The sequence below is a fragment of the Meles meles genome, chromosome 11, assembly GCF_922984935.1.
Source record: "Meles meles chromosome 11, mMelMel3.1 paternal haplotype, whole genome shotgun sequence".
Taxonomy (NCBI): Eukaryota; Metazoa; Chordata; class Mammalia; order Carnivora; family Mustelidae; genus Meles; species Meles meles.
The window spans coordinates 59682813-59704816 of NC_060076.1; the positions used below are offsets into that span (position 1 = coordinate 59682813).

The 22004-nt window shown below is 34.9% G+C and overlaps 1 protein-coding gene across 48 annotated transcripts in view; it reads left to right on the forward strand.

The window, feature by feature from the left end:
- The window catches only part of PTPRD (protein tyrosine phosphatase receptor type D), a 2308694-nt gene that overhangs the window by 603200 nt on the left and 1683490 nt on the right, over window positions 1-22004 (forward strand). For all 48 annotated transcript variants that reach the window (XM_046022098.1, XM_046022091.1, XM_046022095.1 and 45 more), the window contains one exon: window positions 12676-12747. The gene's annotated coding sequence lies outside the window, so the exon portion shown is untranslated. The remainder of the gene's footprint in view (window positions 1-12675; window positions 12748-22004) is intronic.

Here is a 22004-nt window from a genome sequence, read left to right on the forward strand (position 1 = left end):
GCTAACATCATCTTCAATGGAGAAAAACTAAGAACTATTCTCCTAAAGTCAGGAACAAGACAAGGATGTCCATTCTCACCACTTTTATTCAACATAGAATAGCCTGGATAGCTAATACTGGATAGCCCAAGCAATTAGACAACAAAAAGAAATAAAAGATATCCATATCAGTAAAAAAGCAGTAAAACTTTCACTAGTTTGCAAATAACATGGTACTACATATAGAAAACACAAAGACTCCATGTAAATGCTGCTAAAACTGAAGAATAAATTCAGTAAGTTTGTAGGACACAAAATCAATGTACAGAAATCTTTGCATTTCTCTACACCAATAATGAAACAGTGGAAAAAGAAAATTAAGAAAACAATCCCATTTACAATTGCACCAAAAAAATAATAAGATGCCTAGGAATAAACCTAACTAAAGAGGAGAAAAACCTGCATTTTGAAAACTATAAAACACTGATTAAAAAAAAATTAAAGATGACCAAAGAAATAGAAAGATATTCCATGCTCAGGGACTGGAAGAACAAATACTGTTAAAATGTCTAAATCCAGAGCAATCTACACACTAAGGGCAATCTGCATCAACATACCAATAACATTTTTCACAGAGTTAGAACAAATAATTCTAAAATTTCTATGGAACCACAAAAGACCTTGGATAGTCAAAGCAAAAAGAAAAGCAAAACTGGAGGCATCACAATTCGGGATTTCAAGTTATATTACAAAGCTATAATAATCAAAACAGTGTGGTATTGCACAAATTTAAGCACATAGGTCAACAGAACATAACAGGAAAACAAGAAATAAACCCACAACTGTATGGCCAGTTCATCTTCAACCAACCAACAGGAAAGAATATCCAATGGCAAAGGACGGTCTCTTCAACAGATGTTCAGAAAATTGTACAGCAACATGCAAAAGAATGAAACTGGGCCACTTACTATTTCTTATGCCATGCACAAAAATAAATCCAAAATGGATTAAAGATCTAAATGTGAGACCTGAAACCATAAAAGTCTTAGACAAGAACACAGGCAGTAACCTCTTTGATATCAGCCATAACAACATTTTTCTAGATATGTCTCCCAAGGCAAGGGAAGCAAAAGCAAAAAATGGACAACTGGGACTACATCAAAAGAAAAAGCTTCTGCACCACAAAAATCAAATGAAACCTACTGAATGAGAGAAGATATTTGTTAATGACATATCTGATTAAGGGTTAGTATCCCCCCACCAAGAATATAAAGAAGTGATACAACTCAACACCTCCACCCAAAAACCACATAAACGGATTAAACTTGGGCAGAAGACATAAACAGACATTTCTTCAAAGAAAACACCTGAATGGATGGCCAACAGACCCATGAAAGGGTGTTCATTATCATTTACATGAGGCAAATGCAAGTCAAAACTACACTTACTTATCACCTCACACCTTTAAAATGGTTAAAATCAACATTTTGATTTTAACAATACAAGAAATGCAGGTGTTGATGAAGATGTGGGGAAAGGGGAACCCTCTCGCACTGTTGGTGGGAATGGAAACTGGTGGAATGGAAACTGTGGAAAACAGTATGGAGTCTCCTCAAAAAGTTAAAAATCGAGCTACCCTATGTTTCAGCAATCACACTACTAGGTTTTTACCCAAAGAATACAAAGGAATACAAAACACCAATTCAAAGGGATACATGCCCTGTTATGTTTATAGCTGCATTATTCACAATAGCCAAGAAATGGAAGAAGCACAAGTGTCCATACAATATGGAATATTATTCAGCCATGAGATGTTGCCATTTGCAACTACATGTATGGAGCTAGTGAGTGTAATGCTAAGCAAAATAAATCAGAGAAAGACACATACTATATGATTTCACTCACATGTAGAATTTGAGAAACAAAACAAAGAGGAAGAAAGAGAGAGAGAGAGTAAAACCAAGAAACACACTCTTAATTATAGAAAACAAACTAATGGTTACCAGAGTGGAGGTGGGAGCGGGATGGGTTAAATACCTAATGGGGATTAAGGAGGGCACTTATGTTGAGTGTTAAGGGATGTATGGGATTGTTGAATCACTATATTGTATACCTGAAACTAGTATAAAACTGTATGTTAACTAACTGGAATTAAAATAAAAACTTAAAAAAAAAAGAATAACTTTCCTAGAATTCAAAATCATTGATTTTCATATTTCTGTTCTATTTCTAGTACAAAGTTAAAATTTAAACTGTTTAATGATAGTCTCCTTCTTTCACATAATGTCAAACTGTCTCAGGATATAACCATATATTTCTCAATCCACAATTTTTGGTGTGTGGGCATGAAAAAATAAAATATTGTTTACAACAGTTACTTTAAAAGTCACTTTCTTTCAATAGTGGCATAATGTGTTTTTGAAATTTGTTTAAATATATATATTAAAGAAAGCATGCATTTTTATGGAAATACTATATATTTTGCATTCTTATTTTTAAAAAAACATAAAAATGCATTTAACAAAGTGAAACACATTTTTATATTTATCACTCTCTTCAAAATAACAGATAGAAATTGTGAAAGAAAAACAATCTCACCCACATTACAGTAAATTTGGTTAGCAAGAAGGTGGAGTTTACAGTAATAGCTTTTAAGCAGATTATCTAATTTTAAAATAGTGTATATTGCACTTTGTGTGAAACCGAGATGGAAGAATACATTTCAATTTGTTTAAATGCCTTTAACAGTAAGGTTTTTCAGTGCTCAATTTAATTTTGCATTTAATACCTTTTTGCTAAATTCTTTCCCTCATTTTTTTCATGATCTCATTTTGTTTTTAATCTCATTTTTGACAGAATCTTTCTTTCCTAGGGAAGAAAATGTTTAAGCTATCTTTGCCACTGATTCCGAAAGAAGTTAACTGTATCAGCCCCATAAATAAGCCAGCAAAAAAACAATTTTGTACCTCTGGTTGATAAAGAGCCTGCTGCTGTATCTCCCAACAGCCTAGGCAGTCTGCTAAAATGAGAGGATCAGCAATTTTTTTTTTTATTTGTTTATTTGACAGACAGAGATCACAGATAGGCAGAGAGGCAGCCAGAGAGAGAGGAAGGGAAGCAGGCTCCCTGCTGAGCAGAAAGCCTGATGCGGGGCTCGATCCCAGGACCTTGGGATCATGACCTGAGCCGAAGGCAGAGGCTTTAACCCACTGAGCCACCCAGGCGCCCCAAGGATCAGTAATTTTTATTTGGGGAAAACAAGGGCTGGTCAGCAGTGATTGCATCTCACATTCAGGGTGTTGGCAATTAAGTTGTAGTGACTTGGCTGCCTGTTTGATTGGAATTCTCAGTGTGTACTTCGGTAGAAAACACATGTGCTTTTAGGACTCCCTATTAGTTGTACCTGATGTGTTTTGACCAATTGTTGAAGTACTGGGTGGCTATTTATTCAAAGCTACATTTAGTATGCAAAAAACAAAAACAAAACAAAAAAAAAACCCAAAAAACATGTGAGTGCTCTTAACTCAATGGCTTCAGACTTGCAACAAAATAGGAGTACTTTTTTTTTTTTTTTTTTAATAGGAGTACTTTAGAGCTCTCTGGTCAGAAACTTTCCATCAGTACATTCATTATTATTGATCCTTTGAAACAAAAATGCTTGTTCATCTCACTTCTTTTTCTATTTTGAGCTTATTTTTCCAGATAGGGTTTTACCACACACTGAGGTTGTTTCTGTCTTTCACTTTTTGTATTTCAAATATATCTTCACTTTGAAACAAAGCCATTCATTCTTGAAAACAATGTGTACATTTTTGTGATTCTGAATCCATACACTTTAATTAAAGGGTTAACATTAAAGCTTCTGGATTTTTTTCTTTCAAAATTAAAATAATTCAAATTATCAAGTTCAGATTTTAAATACTTTGTTCTCCAGATGTAATATTGTTTTGTCAATTGTTTAGATTTTGTTCTCTGCATTAATTCACATGATGATATAAAAGCAATTTTACCCAGTTTGAGAAATCAACCCAAATGGAATGCTGAGCAGAGAAAGATCTTAAAATTCATATAGTAAAATGCTCCCTACCCCACACTTTATTTTTGCCCCAGATGAGAAAACTGAAAGCCATAGAAATTTAGTGAATTTCTTAGAACACAAATAGAAATGACATTTTAATTAAGGGGCTTAGTTTATGTATTTCTTAATATGAGGAAACATTATTTTAGATGGAAATTGAAATATGTTCCTGAATTCATTAGCATAATCTAGCTTCCTGGAAAATTCTTCCTGATTTTTCTATTTCGTTTCTGTATAAACATAAACAGATGCTAGAGACTTGCAAATTTTACATTTTGGTAGCCAAAACTCATATGGACTCTTCTATCTTATAGGTTTATTTTGCCATACCATGAAAATAATTAGCCATGGGAACATGGACAATTTGAACATCTTGGACTTTACATGAGAGAAAAATCAGTCTTTGTATTTATCTTATGTATGCAAATGAGAACTTTAAATTGCCAAAGTACAAATAGAGGGGTGATTTTTTTATTCACAGTTTTTATAGATTTTCCTTTTTTTATGTAATTAATTCTATTTCTGATGATTAGAAATTGTATACCTTATCATAGGAAACTGAACTATGGAATTGGGAACGGTTTGTGCCCATCAAATCTACACATATGTCTTTTGATTATTGAAAATCACGGTGGTATTTGGGTCATCTTTTTTCATAGTCATGCTTTTTTTTTTTCTTTCTTTCTTTCTTTCTTTCTTTCTCTTTCTTTCTTTCCTAGTTACTAGAGTGATCTTAAATAACAGCAGAACAAAGTGTTGGGAATCAAGCCCAGAGATTGATGTTTATTGTTAATATAAGGACAGATATAAAGAGCCATAATTATTAAAATTACCCAGATGAGAAGTGAAGATCTAAACTAAAAACAGAGCAATAGGAATGTTGAGGAAGAAATAGATACAATAAATATTTTTTTGTTTTATTTTATTTTATTTTTTACCCATAGTCAATAAACTGAGAGAAGACTGGTGAATAAAAGTGAAATCTCGGTTGTTTTCGGTCTGACTTCTGCAAATGAGCATGTATCTTTCAGTGTGTAATGGTTAAGTGTGTAGAGAGTCTGTTCAGATTCCAGCTCCAGTATTTATCAGTTGCATGAATTGATGTAAGTAACTTTGTTTCTTTGTGTATCAGTTTCATTTTCAAAATGGTGGTATTTATATCTTTCTTTTACATTTGTAGAGTGCTTAAATAAGATATTACAAGTGTCAGGCATAGAATAAATGTTACCTATTGTTATTGTTCACTGAGACAGAGAATGCAGGAGCAGAGGAATGGAAGAAAAGTGATTGAAATTTTCACATGTTGAACTGGGAATGCCTTTGGCACATCTGTGTATAGATGTCTGATAGTAATTTTGATACACATCTTTGGTGACTGTACATTTGGATTTATCAGTAATAGGCTATATTTGAAACATGACTTTGTATGAAGTCATTGTAAGAGATGGTATAGATTAAGAAAGGCAAAGTGTCAAAGATGAAGTATTTTTGAGGAAATATCTGATGTAACATATTAAGAAGGAATAATCAGAGTGATAGGAAGAAAACTGGGGAAAACAATGTCACAGAAGTCAGGATAGAAGTATTAAGATGGTAATGGACTACTAACAGTAGTAGGCAGAACCAAATGCTAAATGACACAGGTAAAAGAACTGAAAGTTAAATCTGCATTAGAACCGTCAACTCCAGATGTAGCAGTAGGTGCCAGGAATCTCTAAGGAAATCTTTAATGTATGAAAAGAACATTTGGAAGTAGAATTAGTAAAAGTGGACCAATTTTCTTGAGAGGGCATGCCTGAGAAGAGAAGAATGGAGAAAAGTTATAGCTATATAGAATATGAAGCTTACAAGTATCTCATTTGTTTGCTTTCTTCTAAAATATTGGAACTGTCTTTAGAGTTCTTTTCCGTGTAATTATTTTGTAGATATTACAGTTACAGTTTAACAAAACAAAATACCTTTTTTTAAACAAAATATTTTTTTAAAGATTTTATTTATTTATTGGACAGAGAGAGAGATCACAAGTAGGCTGAGAGGCAGGCAGAGAGAGGGGGAGGCAGGCTTCCTGCCGAGCAGAGAGCCTGATGAGGCGCTCAATCCCAGGACCCTGAGATCATGACCTAGGCCAAAGGCAGAGGCTCAACACACTGAGACACCCAGGTACCTCTAAACAAAGATAATTGGCACACTTTCTAACACAACAAAGATCATTGCTCTTTCAAATGTTACTGTCTGTTCTCATGGGAAACTAGTCTGAATTAAAAGATCCACTAAATATAAAGTGAATGTATCAATTTCCTATTTCAAAAAAATATTTGTGACATTCATGGAATCCTGGTCACATTTCTTAAACATACATTAAGTATCTTCTGGTACTATTCAGTATCTGTATGGTTAACTCACATTTGATGGTGGGGTATCATCTGCTGTGATGCTTAAATGGTGATAACACTGGTGTTCAACGGGAAATGAACCTTAGCATTGTTAGCCACGCTTATCAGTCAGAAACATCAGTGAGTTAAGCATGTTAGTAACACTGTGGTCACAATCTAGCTGACAGTAAGCTACCATTTGTGAGTCTCACATGTCAAGGAAAAGGATGCAAATTTGTCGTAGAAAACAGAGATGTGGGCTGCCTGGGTGGCTCAGTGGGTTAAAGCCTCTGCCTTCGGCTCAGGTCATGATCCCAGGGTGCTGGGATCGAGCCCCAAATCGGGCTCTCTGCTCTGCATGGAGCCTGCTTCCTCTTCTCTCTGCCTGCCTCTCTGCCTACTTTTAATCTCTGTCTGTGAAATAAATAAATAAAATCTTAGGAAAAAAAAAAGAAAGAAAGAAAGAAAGAAAAAGAAAACAGAGATGTCACTAATGTGTACATGTTATTGGCTCTAACCTGCCCTGGTTCTTAACAGAAGAATTAGTAAATTAGTATGCTTTTGAAATATCTATTTCTGGATATTATTTGGAAGACATGCAATGTGGGTAGCAGCGGGTGTGTTGTCAGTTATGAATATCAACACTGTAGCTTATTTTAGACCTACATGCTAACAAGAATCTGAAGTGATCACTCTCTCTTGCAATTAAATAAATAAATCTTTAAAAGAGGAGGTGGGTAACTGGGTGGCACAGTCTTTTGTTAAGTGTTCAACTCTTGGTTTCAGCTTGGGTAGTGATCTGTGGGTCATGAAATTGAGTCCTGAGTTGGACTCTGTGCTCAGCAGGAAGTCTGCATGAGTTTCTCCTTCCCTCTTCCCCTACCCCTTCCCACTATGCTTGCTCTATTTCTCAAATAAATAAATAAATCTTTAAAAACAAACAAACAGGGGTGCCTGGGTGGCTCAGTGGGCTAAGTCTCTGCCTTCAGCTCAGTCATGATCTCAGGGTCCTGGGATAGAGCCCTGCAGCGGGCTCTCTGCTCACCAGGGAGCCTGCTTCAACCTCTCTCTCTGCCTGCCCCTCTGCCTACTTGTGATCTCTGTCTGTCAAATAAATATCTTAAAAACAAACAAACAAACAAATAAAAGGTAAGAGGAGATATATTTCATTCTAAGTTGTGGGATGGAATATGTTTTACCACTGATCATTTCAGGGTTTTTAAAAATTTTATTTTCAAAAAGATTTGACTTGTTTGACACAGAGAGAGAGAGAGAGAGAGAGAGAGCGTGGGAGTGAGCACACAACAGGGGAGCTGCAGGGAGCCCCATGTAGGGCTTGATCTCAGGACCCTTGGATCATGACCTAAACCAAAGGCAGATCCTAAGCTACCTGAGCCACCCAGGTGTCCCTCCTCCTACCCTTTTTTTTTTTTTTTTTTTTTTTTTTTTTTTTCATTTTTTAAAGTCAGGTTTATTTAGCTATAATCTATGCATAACATTTTTGTGTACAGTGCTATGTGTTGTGACAAATGCCTATAGTGTGCATCCACTGTTAAAATCAAATCCATCACCCTCCTAAAAATACTTTTTTTTTTTTTTTATTTTATTTTTTTTTTATTTATTTTTTTTCAGCGTAACAGTATTCATTCTTTTTGCACAACACCCAGTGCTCCATGCAAAACGTGCCCTCCCCATCACCCACCACCTGTTCCCCCAACCTCCCACCCCTGACCCTTCAAAACCCTCAGGTTGTTTTTCAGAGTCCATAGTCTCTTATGGTTCGCCTCGCCTCCCCAATGTCCATAGCCCCCTCCCCCTCTCCCAATCCCACCTCCCCCCAGCAACCCCCAGTTTGTTTTGTGAGATTAAGAGTCATTTATGGTTTGTCTCCCTCCCAATCCCATCTTCTTTCATGTATTCTTCTCCTATCCCCCTACCCCCCCATGTTGCTTCTCCATGTCCTCATATCAGGGAGATCATATGATAGTTGTCTTTCTCCGATTGACTTATTTCACTAAGCATGATACGCTCTAGTTCCATCCACGTCGTCGCAAATGGCAAGATTTCATTTCTTTTGATGGCTGCATAGTATTCCATTGTGTATATATACCACATCTTCTTTATCCATTCATCTGTTGATGGACATCTAGGTTCTTTCCATAGTCTGGCTATTGTAGACATTGCTGCTATAAACAGAAGCAGGCAGAGAGACAGCAGAGAGAGAGGGGGAAACAGGCTCCCCACTGAGCAGAGAGCCTGACGTGGGGCTCAACCCCAGAACCCTAAGACCATGACCTGAGCCAAAGGCAGAGGCTTAACCCACTGAACCGCCCAGGCGCCCTGCTCCTCCTACGTTTTAAATACAGACAAATAAGAAGGTAGGCTTTCTGATTCTTTGGCAATACTCTGTAGTTAATCATCAGAAAGAAGCATGTCATTTACTGTTATTTATTTACTAATCCTTTCCAACCCAACGTTTCAAACAAAGTAGATTTTTATTATTAATATGGAAGTCATTACTTAGGAATTTCATTAATAAGGAATTCAAGATTGTCAGGTTGGGAAAAAGAAGGTCTAGAATGGAGGAAAAGAACTGTTGGGTTAGTTTAGAGTTTTCAATTAGAAAGAGTGAGAATGCAGGAAGGCTGTGGTAATAAGGGTTTTGTTTAGAGGGTATCTGAAGATGTCTAACTGAGGCCAACTCAGAAAAGGAAGGAGGAAGAGGGGAGGAGACTGCAGGAGACTTGGGGAAGAGTCAGAGGCAGGAACTAATAGTTATGTTGAAGAAATGATCTAGAGGAAAAAGTAGAGGTTGAATAATACGAAATAATTATAAGAAAGAATTTCAGTGAGGTGTAGAGTTAGTTTTAGTTTTATCTGTGAATTGTGGCCAATTGCTTTCATGATTATATTTTACAATCTGTTATGGAAGCATTATATTATATTTATCTCTTCATTACACATATTTTATTATCGTTAATATGTTCACAGAATTATTACTAAAGACTAAAGAACTTTCAAAGGAAGTACACATACTTTTTAAAATATTTTCACTTTTTCCTATTATTGTATACCTTTATAACCCTCAGAAATTCCCTCTTTTCTACAATTTATTTCATGATAGAGAAGGTATACTTTACAAATTTTCACCTTTCACCATTTTATGGTTCTCCTGTTATTGATGTTTACAACATCAATGTTTATAACATTTTAAAAAACATTTTTATTTTTATTTGAAAGAGAGAGAGGCAGAGGGATAGAGAAGTAAGAGAATTCCAAGCAGACTTCCCACTGAGCATGAATCCTTACACGGGGCTCCATCTCACAACCCTGAGATCCTGATCTGAGCTGAAACCAAGAGTTGGCTGCTTAACTGACTGAGTCACCCAGGCAGTCCTGTTTACACCGTATTTTAAAGTCAGCATTAGAGTTCCAAGATTTAAAATTAGTGACCATGCAATAGGATTTAATTTGTAACATTGATGCTCATGGAATTTTTTTTAAATGATTAGTACATACAAGGAATGGTTAATGATCTTCTAAATTTATAATGGCAGATCTTGTGTAAATCATGGTTTAAACGCAAATTGCATATTTTTAAATAACTTACTTGATCGTGTGTGTGTGTGTATGAGCCTGTTATTCAATTTTTCTGTAAAAACTAAAAGCAAAATATGAAGTATTAGAAAATGATAATGATACAACACAAAAGAAATACAACAAAAAGGAACGACATGAAACCCAGTTTCAAAGAACAAAGGAAAAACCCAAACTCTTCTAAGAATAACTTGAGTAATATTGGGCAGTGATTCAACATGCTTGAGATGCATTTTTCCTAATCTTTTAAACAGGGGGGATTCTGTCCAAGATATCTACCTCAAAGTTAACTGCATACTATAAGTCCCAGAACAATCTTTTTTTTATAAGACATAATAACTTGTGAATCAGCTTCTAAAAGAAAGGGTAAGAGTATCCTCATGCATAATTTTGAACACCACTATTATTAAATATTGCTTTATTCTATGAAATGTGCATACTTTAGGGAAAAGAGCTCCTTTAGGGAAATGTGACTTTTGTACCACTAAAAGCTCAAAATTATACTCAGTTCTTACACATGATGGTAATATAAAAATGCTTAAGATGTTCAAGAACAGAGCAGTAAAAATACAGATCAAATTAAAAGCTATTTTAAATCTTACTTAAAATTAAATTGCACAATTTAAATTCTAACATAAAAGATGTTTGATAATGTTGAGTACCCATGAAATATCTAAGAAAGTTCATTTTTTCTAAACTTCTAAATATATTCCTATATCTACATAAAAGTTTTCTAACCGTTTGGCTCATTTACATGAGAACATTGATTCGAAGTCTGCCTGGGGTACATTGGGTTAGGAGTGTGAAGGGTAGAATTGTTTAGGAATTGTTGCTGGCTTTTTAAAAAATGTCAGTTTCACATTTTGACAATATGTAAACTATCTTTCTCATTCCTTTCTTCTAAAATTTTCCTCCCCTTTATCTAGCATATGTGATTTGTAAACACAGGTAGCATATTATTGGAGTTAGAATGAAAGGCTCTGAGTCAGACTGCCTGCATTTAAATCCCATCTTTACCTTTTCCTGACTAGCAGACGTTGGGGAAATAACTCAAAATATTTCTGTTTCAGGTTCCTCATCTGAAAAGAAGGGAAATTAACAGTAGTTTAGTTTGCATTTAATCATGAAAAGAAATGATCAACATTTATATATATATATATAATCTAGCACATAATTACTACTCAATGTTATTTTGCTTAGTTTGCAAGTTTAGCCAAAGGTTATAGCATTACCTTATAAGAATTTAACATTATCCATTAAAGGCATGTAGGAAATAAAATAGTTGCGATATGGTTTTCTTTAGTCCTGAGCAAGTACTGTTTGTCAAATAAGACAGACTAGCAGTTCCTTCCCTTTAAAATCAAAAGTCATTTCTTGGTCACTCAATGGAATTTTTGACATTAATCATTTCAGAGATAGTGTATAGTAGCAAGACTCATCAGTTAAGTAAATAATCAAAACAGATACATGTTTTTCCTACTGAGCAGTTAGAATTCTACTGGATTCTGACTTTCTGAATACACACAGAAGTATAGAGCATGATTTCTGTTCTTATGAACTAAACATTTATTTGAGCAAAGAAGACACATATGTGGAAAATAAATGATGCAGTATGTATTAATATTGAAATGAAACTCTGAATGCAAAAGAAATTATGGTTCCATTAATTAGCTTAGTTTAGAGTTTGGTTTAGAAAGAATGAATAATGTTTGAATAGGTAGCAAGGGGACATTCTAAGAAGGAAATGCAAAAAGTTTGTGTGTGTATAGGAGGGAGCATTTGGATTAGATGTGAGGAATCATGATGATCCCTAATTGTCCAATTCTTTGTGGTCAGTAAATGGTAGAAATTTTGCTTATTTCTCTTTGGACCTCAGGAGCAAATGGTCCAGTAATCATTAAGCAGTTGATGGAACTACCTGACCTTTATTAACCAGTTCAATTTTATGTTGCTAAATGTGTGACTTTAACTGCAACATTGAATTATATCTGACTTTTCTTTGACCTTCACTTATCTGGTCAATAGTCAACTATTGACCTGCATATTTTCTATCCTGATATATTAAAGGTTTTTGATATACATTCTTTATTATAGTTATGGCATCAAATATTTTATGTTTAGTGCTGTGCCATTAATTTGAAAGCTGTTAACTGTTCTAGAGTACAACAGTCACTTGAATGTAGGACAAGAGTTCTACAGCTAATAAACATAATTTGATAGATGGTGTTTTCTGAATCTATGAGAAAACATATCTGAATTAAAAGAAAAGTTGTGAGTGGTTCATTTTCTTATGCAACATAAGAGAAAAACAGATTTAGAGATCATATATAGAAAAAAATAAGTTTTAATAAAGCAAAATGCCATTTAAGAAAAGAAAATGGAATTGTGCTTAATCAAGTTAACAACCTAGAACATAAATTTTTATATCAAAGAAAAATTTAAATGGGTCATAACATTTTATATCAAGGAAATCTTTCTGATGGTATTATTTCTTAGCATTAACTGATCAGTTTCATCAATCTTTAAGGAGTCTCTTACTTTGTTCCTTTTTTTTCTCATCATGTGACTTAGATTTATCTCATCAGCATCAAATAGCTACCAAAAAATGTGAATTCAAAATGTATTTCTCCCTTTATTTTTTTCTTTCAGGGAAATCCCGAGGGGTTTGACACTTTTCATCCTCCAGCCATTAATCATCTTGTAGAGAAAGGCTGTATATTGGTAAGTCTCACTCATTCTAATTGCTCTTTTTAAAGGCTTTATTATAATACAAACCAAGGAAGATTAAAGACAAGTTAACATCATTGCTTGGCTAAGTAGAGAAAGACTTTTTTTCAAATAAAATTTGTAACATCAGAATTTTGTTTTGTTTTTAATTAATCTACTAATAGGAGTACTACCAAAAACTATTGTTGTAAAATTAAAACTATGTGAAGAATGCAAACTAGTAATCTTTTTTAAAACTCTGAAATGGTGGTGGTATTACATATAGATAATTTTATTTATTTTTTATTTTCTTAAATGTTATATTTCTTTCTTCAAGAAGGAGAAAGAGAAAGTCTGAGCAAGCACAAGCTAGGGGGAGGTGGGAGAGGAACAGAGGGAGAAGGAGAAACTGATTCCCCACTGATCAGGAATCCCAGCACAGGGATGGATTCCAGGACTAGAGATCATAACCTGAGCCAAAGACAGATGCTTAACTGACTGAGCCACTCAGGGGCTCCTGTAGATAATTTTTAAAAAAGACATTTTATTAATTTACACCATGGCTTGCAAGCATTAGTTGAATGAGCATCCATGAATAAATCTGAGTCCGCAGTCAAGTAAAAGATAATAAATTCTAAACAAAATTTAAAAGGCTAATAAACTCTGTCTATTTTGGTAATACAGAATATTTATTTTGGAGGTTGAAATTCAATTTTAAATTTAAATAATTCTTATGTAGTTTATTACATAAAACCAAATACATGCTTTTTTTGTTTTAATTTATTATTATTTTACTCTATATAAGTGACATTAATGTATCCTGGTTTCATGTTTTTGAACAACTCTTCCCTCAACTAACCAGTTAAGCTTTTTCTTTCTCTGTCTTAAACACACACACATTCATGCCTTCAAATATCATATTATATTTTATATGTTATACTTAGGTTTGGATTTATGTGTTACATTTAGGTCACAATTACTTTGAAATTTTCCAATTTTTCTGACCTATAGTTTATAAAGTATTTCTCATGCCCTCACATGCTTTGGAGATATGATCCTCAAATTTTTGATGGAACAGTCAAGTCCATCAGTTAAAAATGTTAAATATATACTATGGTATATGGACATTATTTATAAATTACATTCATTCATCACTATCATTATTAGATCTACAAATAATAGTAAAAATATGAAATGCTCACAAAAGAAATTTTAAAATATGTGAAAATGTGTATATTCTCTCTGTGTATATAGTCTTCCTCTATATATATTCTAGTGGAACTTTGGGAACCGTCGTTCTAGAAATCCTCTGCTTTCTTCTATTTCCAAGTACTCTCAGAAGCTGTATTGGGTACTCAAAGGCTCTAAGAAACCTCATTTCAAGCATTAGATTGGATAGAAATTGTGTATACTGCAAGTCAGTGAGTGTGTTTATACATTTATGGACACAAATGTGTGTATTGCATGGGGATGCTGTAGATAGGATTGTCTGGATCAAGGGTTTGAAGTGGCATAGAGGTATAGCCAATGATCTTATCTAAATATTTCTCTTCTGGAAAGGTAAAGGAGTGAAATAATTTAGAGGGGCTGTTATAGAGAATCAAAAAGCCAAGTAAATAGGAAGAAAGGATACCTTGTGTCATACGGAATACCTCCAAAGATACCTTGTCCAGTTGATATCTTGGGAGAAATAGAGTCACACCATTATTGTCACTGTATGATAGAATTCTTTAGTCATGCATATGCTTGCCACTTTTTTTTCTCTCTCGGTAGAGTCCTCAGTGTTGAGCCACCAGATATATTATGAAGATGTGAGGGGGAGATTAAATGGTTAGAGTGAAAATCATTTAACCTATATTGTTTCTGCATGTGTGAACCAAAAACCCCATAGGAGTTGTTTTTCGCAATATACCAGGTAACTTCCTTTGATTGTTGAGAATGAATCAAATTCTCCCCACCCCTATTCTTTACCATAGGAGCTCGTATTTAACTGCAGTCAAGCCTCCATTCAAATCTGAAGCCAGGCAGGAAAGTGGTGAGATATTCAATGACAGATTCAGGATTTACCAGACTAGCTAGCTTTCATTAAATCTTTAATATAAAAGCCCTCATAATTGTTGATTCCATTTATTTGAGCTCTGTTCTAATTTAAGAGCCTAACAATGCTGAACCAGTTAAGGAATCCATTTAAATGTTCTGTTATCCAGGAACCAATTCTCTACCTCTTATGTTTGAAAATCTCATGTCAAATACCATGCTGAAATATAGATGTAAGGTGTCTACATCATTCCTTTAATATATTGGTTTAGTGAACTCTCATAAAAAATAAGGAATAAAATGAGGCTTGCCTGCCACAACTCAGTAAATCCCTAATGATTTATTAATTATTACTTTCTTCACAGGATACCCACTTGATAGACAACTCCTTTAAATTCAAGGATATTTTGGGGATCAAATTCTACCCCAACAATCATAATACACGTAATCTAGCTTATCTAAAACACAAAAACATCTCACTGTTACCTGGCATTAGGCTCTCTAGCCTTGCTCTCTAGTATCTCTTTATGACTTGATATAAAGAAAATTAAATAAAGCACAGCAATCAGTTTTGGTGTTTTCCCTTTCTTTCTTCCTTCATTCCTTTCTTTCTTTTTTAAAAAAGATTTTATTTATTTAGTTGACAGAAAGAGAGAGACAGTGAGAAGGGAACACAAGCCAGAGGAGTGTGAGAGAAAGCAGGCTTCCTGCTGAGCAGAGCACCCATGTGAGGCTCCATCTCAGAACCCTGAGATCATGACCTGAGCTGAAGGCAGATGCTTAACGACTGAGCCACTCAGGCATCCCCAGTTTTGCTGTTTTGTTTTGGGTTGAATTTTTTTGTTCTGTGTTCTGAGCAGTCAATCACTTCATAAAGGTGTCTGAGTTGTTAGATGTTGAGAGAAAAGTGGGAAAAGGAGAAAGTTAATTTGCTACCTTCCCAGAACACAGGTCAAGTTTTAAGCAACTCTGTGTTTAAAATTGCGGGTAAAAAAGTCACAAATCATAGAATCCAAGTGTCAAGATGAGATGAGGTGTGGATCTTAACAAGATGGGTGATTTGTCTCTGCATAAACCAGGTGCAGTGTTTATGACATAGGAACCCACTTCTCAAAATTTCAAGATTTTCTTAATTGGAATTTCTCTAATTGGGTAGACTTCCCATGGCAACTCCCCTTTTTCCTTACCCATCTGCAGGTTCTCATTAACCCTTTTCTTTGCTGTAAGTCCGCACTTTCCCCAGATATGTCTTGCAAGAGTTAATATTCACGCAATAACTTCTTTTGTGTCCTCTCTTTACAGTCCACAGCCTTCATGCTTGAACTCATCTACTCTTGTAGCTTCAGAGATTATGTATATCTAGTGACATTCAAAACAGTATGTCCTCTTAAGATCTCATTGTTGAGAATCATATCAGCATATCTATTTGGTAGCACAGTAACTTCTCAAGTTCCAATATATTAAAACTGAACTCACAATATTTTTCCACAAACTTACCTTTTTCTTTCCCATTTCTATGAAAAGAAGTGTCATCTACCCAGTTTCCCAAAAAGGAAATCTGGAAAATATCTTGGATTCTTCTCACCTCTCATATTATACCATCCATGAAGTCTCGTTAATTCTACCTCTGGACAGATAAGGGATGTCACAGGAAGTAAGAAAAGGTGTAATGTGTATTTTTAAACCAGCTTGAAACACTTCAGTAGAAACTAAATTCATTAAGAGAAGTAAAATAGTCATTGTAGTCTAAAACAAAGACAAAAAGATACCTCTAAGTAAAAGCTAATGTCATAGTGTTTTATCATTGTATTTTTACTATAAACTCTAATCTCTTTAATTTTATTTTATTAATACCTTAGCATTTCTTGCCCATAATATACATACATGTATCTTTGTAGAGCCATTATATATAATTTCCCAATAATCATGGCAAGTTTATGTTTAAAAATTTCCATTATGTGATAAGAATCAGTGAGAAAAGAATTATGTACCATAACTGTTTCCACATGTTGTGATTTAAAAAATATATTTTTGGAGGCACCTGGATGACTCAGTTGGTTAAGCATCTGCCTTCAGCTCAGGTCATGATCCCAGGGTCCTGGAATGGAGTCCTTTTATTGGGATCCCTGCTCAAGGGGGGATGTGTTTCCCCCTCTCCTCCCTGTTTCTTGTTATCTCTGTCAGTCTCTGTCTCTCACTCCAATAAATAACAGATCTTTAAAAAAAATAACTTGAAATTTAAATTTTTTTATTATTTTTATTTTTTTAAATTTTTAAATAAATGAGATCTTAAACAAATAAATAAAAATATATTTTTCTCTAATCCTTTTCAGTGTAATAGAATATATGACATACATTTGTGTTGGTCATGTTTAGTACCTTTTATTCTTAGCAACTTACTTTCTTTTTTATTCATTTTTGTTTATTTATTTGTAAAGATCTTATTTATTTATTTATTTGACACAGAGAGAGACAGAGGGCACATGCAGAGAGAGCAGCAGGCAGAGGGAGAAGCCGGTTCCCTCCTGAGCCAGGAGCCCAACATGAGCTCAATCCCAGAACCCTGTGATCATGACCTGATCCTAAAGCAACATTTAACCAACTGAGCCACCCAGGCATCCCACAGCTTTCCTTGTTTTTGTTTTGTTTGTTTTAAACTAAGTTTTTTATTTTAATTCCAGTATAATTAATAGTGTTATATTAGTTTCAGGTGTGCAATATAGTGATTCAACGATTTTATATGCCATTACCTAGTGCTCATCGTAAGTGTACTCTTAATCTCCTTCATTTATTTCACCCATCTGCCTGCTCACCTCCTCTCTGATGTGCTTTATTTTAAATGACTACTCTCAGTTAATGTTATTATTATTTTTTTCTTTTCTTAAAGCATACTTCAGTAGACATGGTTCTAAAAGATATATGTAAAACATTCTATCCAATAGAAATAGAATACACATTTTCTTCATGTACACATAGGAGAATACCCCGGTTAAATCACATACAAAGAAAAATAACAAATATTATAAATTTAAGAAAAATGGAATCACACCAAGTATTTTTTCCAACCACAATAGTATAAAACTAAAGATCAACAATAAAACAAAGATTGGAAATCCACAATGTAAATATTAAATATTTACACTAATATATAAGCAATGGGAAAAATAAGGAATCAAACAGGAAATCAGAATATGTCTCAAAACAAAAGTAAAAGAAAACACAGTATTCCAAAAACTATGGGATGCAGCAAATGCAGATTTTAGAATGAAATTTATGCTATAAATTCTTGTATTAAGAAAAAGAAGTTTAAACAATATTATACCACAAGGAACTAGAAAAAGAAGAAACTTAGCTAAGATTTAGTAAAGGAAGGAAATAACAAAGAAAAGTCAGAAATAAATAAAACAGGGACCAGAATAACAATAACAAAGAGTTGTTATTAAGGCCATTTAAAAATAAATAAATAATGTTGACAATGCTTTAACCGCAGTAACTAAGAAAGAGAGAGAGAGAGAGGAGACTCAGAAACCAAAATGAGAAATGGGGGCAAAAACAATTCAACAGATAACTACAGAAATATGTTTGTTATATACTAAAAAATCAGATAACTTAGAAAAAAGATATTAACTAAAAATGCACAAGTTATCATAATTGAATCATGAATCTTGAATTCAAAAAGTAGGAAATCTTACACCAATATCAAGACTGAAAGTCAAGTTAGGAATAAAAATCTCCCAGCACAGAAAAGCCCAAGACCACATGGTTTCACTGGTGAATTGTACCAAACATTAAGGAAAAAACAGAAACAAAACGTAATGGCAATCTTTATCAAAATATTACAAACGATGAATTAGAACATACTAAATAGCATTGCATGAGACCAATACTACCCTGATAACAAAGCAGCATAAAAACAATAGGAGACCAAAAAAAAAAAAAAAATCTAGCTTGTCCAATATAAAGTATTGATCCTCTGACTTTCTTTTGACATCCATTTGGGTGATAAATGTTTCTCTGCCCCCCTCACTATCAATCTGCTGGTGTCTTTACGTGAAAAATCAGTCTCTTCTAGACAGCACATAGATGGGACTTGTTTTTATTTATTTCGTTTTGTTTTGTTTATCCATTCTGACACCCTATGTCTTTTTTTAAAAGATGTTTTATTTATTCATTTGAGACAGAAAGAGAGAGCATGCGCAGGGGAGAGAGGCAGAGGGAGAGGGAGAGACAGACTCTCTGCTGAGCAGGGACCCTGACTCAAATCTAGATCCCAGGACCCTGGGATCATGACTTGAGCCAAAGGCAGAAGCTTAACCATCTGAGCTACCCAGGGACCCCCACCCTGTATCTTTTGATTGGAGTGTTTAATCAATCTACATTCAAAGTAATTATTGATCGATGTGTTTATTTGCATTTTATTACATGTTTTGTCATTTTTTTTTTCTGGAGATTTTCTCTGCTTTCTTGTCTTTGTCACTCCTTTGCATTGAGTCTTGCCTTTGCACTCAGAGAGTAGCCTTTAATATTTCTTGTAGAGCTGTTTTAGTGGTCATGAACTCCTTTAGTTTTCATTTGTCTGGGAAAATCTTTATCTCTACTTCTATTCTGTATGACTGCCTTGCTGGATAATATTCTTGGCTACAGATTTTTTCGATTCAGCACTTTGAATATATCATGCCACTTTCTTCTGGCTTGCAGAGTTTCTGTTGCAAAATCCCCTGCTAGCCTTATGAGTTTTCCCTTGGCATTTACTGACTCTTTTTGGCTCACTAATTTAATTAAGACTTTTTCTTTATCACTGTATTTGCCAATTTAATTATAATATGTCCTGGTGTTGGCTTGCTTTTGTTGATTTTGATGGAAGTTTTCTGTATCTCCTGGATTTGCATATGCATTTCCTTCCCCAGATTAGGAAAGTTTTTCTTCTATTATTTCTTAAAATAAATTTTCTGCCCCCTTTTCTCTCTTCTTTTTCTGGGACTCCTATAATATAGATGTTATTATGCTTGATGGAGTCATTGAGCTCCCTAAGTCTATTCTCATGTTACATAATTCTTTTATTCAGTTTCACTAATTTTCATTATTTTGTCTTCTATGTCACTAATTCATTCCTCTGCTTCTTGCAGCCTGTTTTTCATTATATCAAGCCTGTTTCCAATCTTGTTTATTGCATTCTTCATCTCTGATTGATATTTTTTTGAACTCTTTTATCCCTATAGTAAGCATCTCCCTGATGTCTTCTATTCTTTTTCAAGCCCAGGAATGTTACTTATATCTGTTTCACTTAGATCTCTGCTCATGACCATATCTTGTTCTTTCATTTGGGATAAATTCTTCTGCTTGGCATTTTGTCTAAGTCTCTGCCTTCTTCTGTGTATTTGAAAAAACAGTTATGTCTCCTGCTCCTGAAAGTAGTGGTTTTATGAGGAAGAGGTCATATAGTGTCCAGGGCCTGACTTCAGGGACTATCTCTGGTGTGTGCTGTGTGTGCTCTTCTTTTGTGTTTTAGCTTCTTTATCCTTCAAACCAGTCATCTGCAAAAGTTCTCCTTGTCTGCTATGGATAGTGTTCAATCCCTGGCCTGAATGTGGAAGGTTTTAACTGCTCGTGAAATGAGACCTGACACCACCTCCACCAGACCTGAGGCCCTAAAGAACTCTGGTCAGGAGACATGGTATGGTTTGGGTTTGTGCCGGTCTTCTGGGAAAGGGGTCTGACATGCTGGGATTGAGGAAACTTTGACTGAGAAGGGCCATCCCACCAGAGTTTTGGCGGTGGGGGTGGGAGGGTGGGTCTTGTTGTAAGCAAGTTAGCCCATGACCGTGCGACACTCCCTCCTGCCAGTGACTCTGTCTTTATATTGAAGGGCAGGGAAGGGAAAGAGTACTGGCTAGCAACCCTGTTCCTGGAGAGACATCTCTGTAAACATTGCCTCTCAGAGATGCTCTCTGAGACAAGTGAGAACTCTCTGCTCTGTGTGCCCCAGATGCTCTCAAATGACTCTTTCCATGACATCTGCCACCTCGTGGTTTGCCTGCCTTCTCTCCAGGAACAATGTAGTGCCCTCTGGGCTGTATCCAAGCCAAGCCTGCTAATCTTGAAAACTCTAGGCTTTTAGCCCTGCTGGTTGCAAGAACTCACATGATTCAATCTCTCTCATTTCCCAAGCCAGTGGCTTTGGGAAATCATTCTCCTTGACAATTCCCCTGTGTGCTCCTCTCTCTCACCCTTCTCTGCTCCATGGTACCTGAGATCCATTTCTCCCCTAAACCATGTCTCCACACTTCCTATCTTCTTTTGTGACCTCTTCTCTCCCTTGGTTGTGGAGTTTGTTTTGTAAGTCTTCAGGCTGATTTCTGGGGTATTTAGGGTAATCTGATAGTTACAAAGTTGTGTTCATAGGATGAGAGGAATCTAGGGTCTTCCTACTTTACTGCCATCCTCGATCTCTGTTTTAGTACTTTTAGACACAGACTTAGCATGACCAAAAATATTGTTTGAAAGATGCATATGTACATTTCTCCATTGTTGTCCTGACAAGTTCGAGATGGTCATATCCTATAGATCTCTTTCTACCTCCCCCAACCAAAATTTAATGCTTATGTATTTATCTCAACTGTTTTGAACATCAAAATTAAAGTCTTTATCCATTTGCTCTGTATTTTTTGTTTTATTATTGGAAGAGGAGACTTTGGTTGCCTTTAGTATATATAGTAGTCCCTCTTTATCTGTAGTTTTACTTTTCACGTTTTCCATTACTCACATTTTCAGTTATTGGCAGTCAACTTTCATCCAGACGTAGATGACCTTTCTTCTGAAGTATTGTCAGAAGGTCAGTAGTCATTTAACACTATGTCACAGGGCATCATTCATTTCATGTTATTTCATCATTTAGGCATTTTGTCATCTCATATCACAAGAAGAAGTTTGAGTATAATACAATAAGAGAGAGAAAGAAACCCTATTCACATAACTTTATTATATATTTTTGTTATAATTGTTCTATTTTATTATTAGTTATTAATGACTACTGTCACAATGACTACTGTAGGTGTGCAGAAAAAAAAAAACATAGTATAAATAAGATTTGGTACCATCCATGGTTTCAAGGCATCCACTGGGGGTCTTGAAATATATCCCCCATGAATAAGGGGATTACTGTGTGATATAATATAATTGATAATACATTTCATGGCCCAACTTCCATTTAGTGATGGTAGACCCTCCTCCCTCCC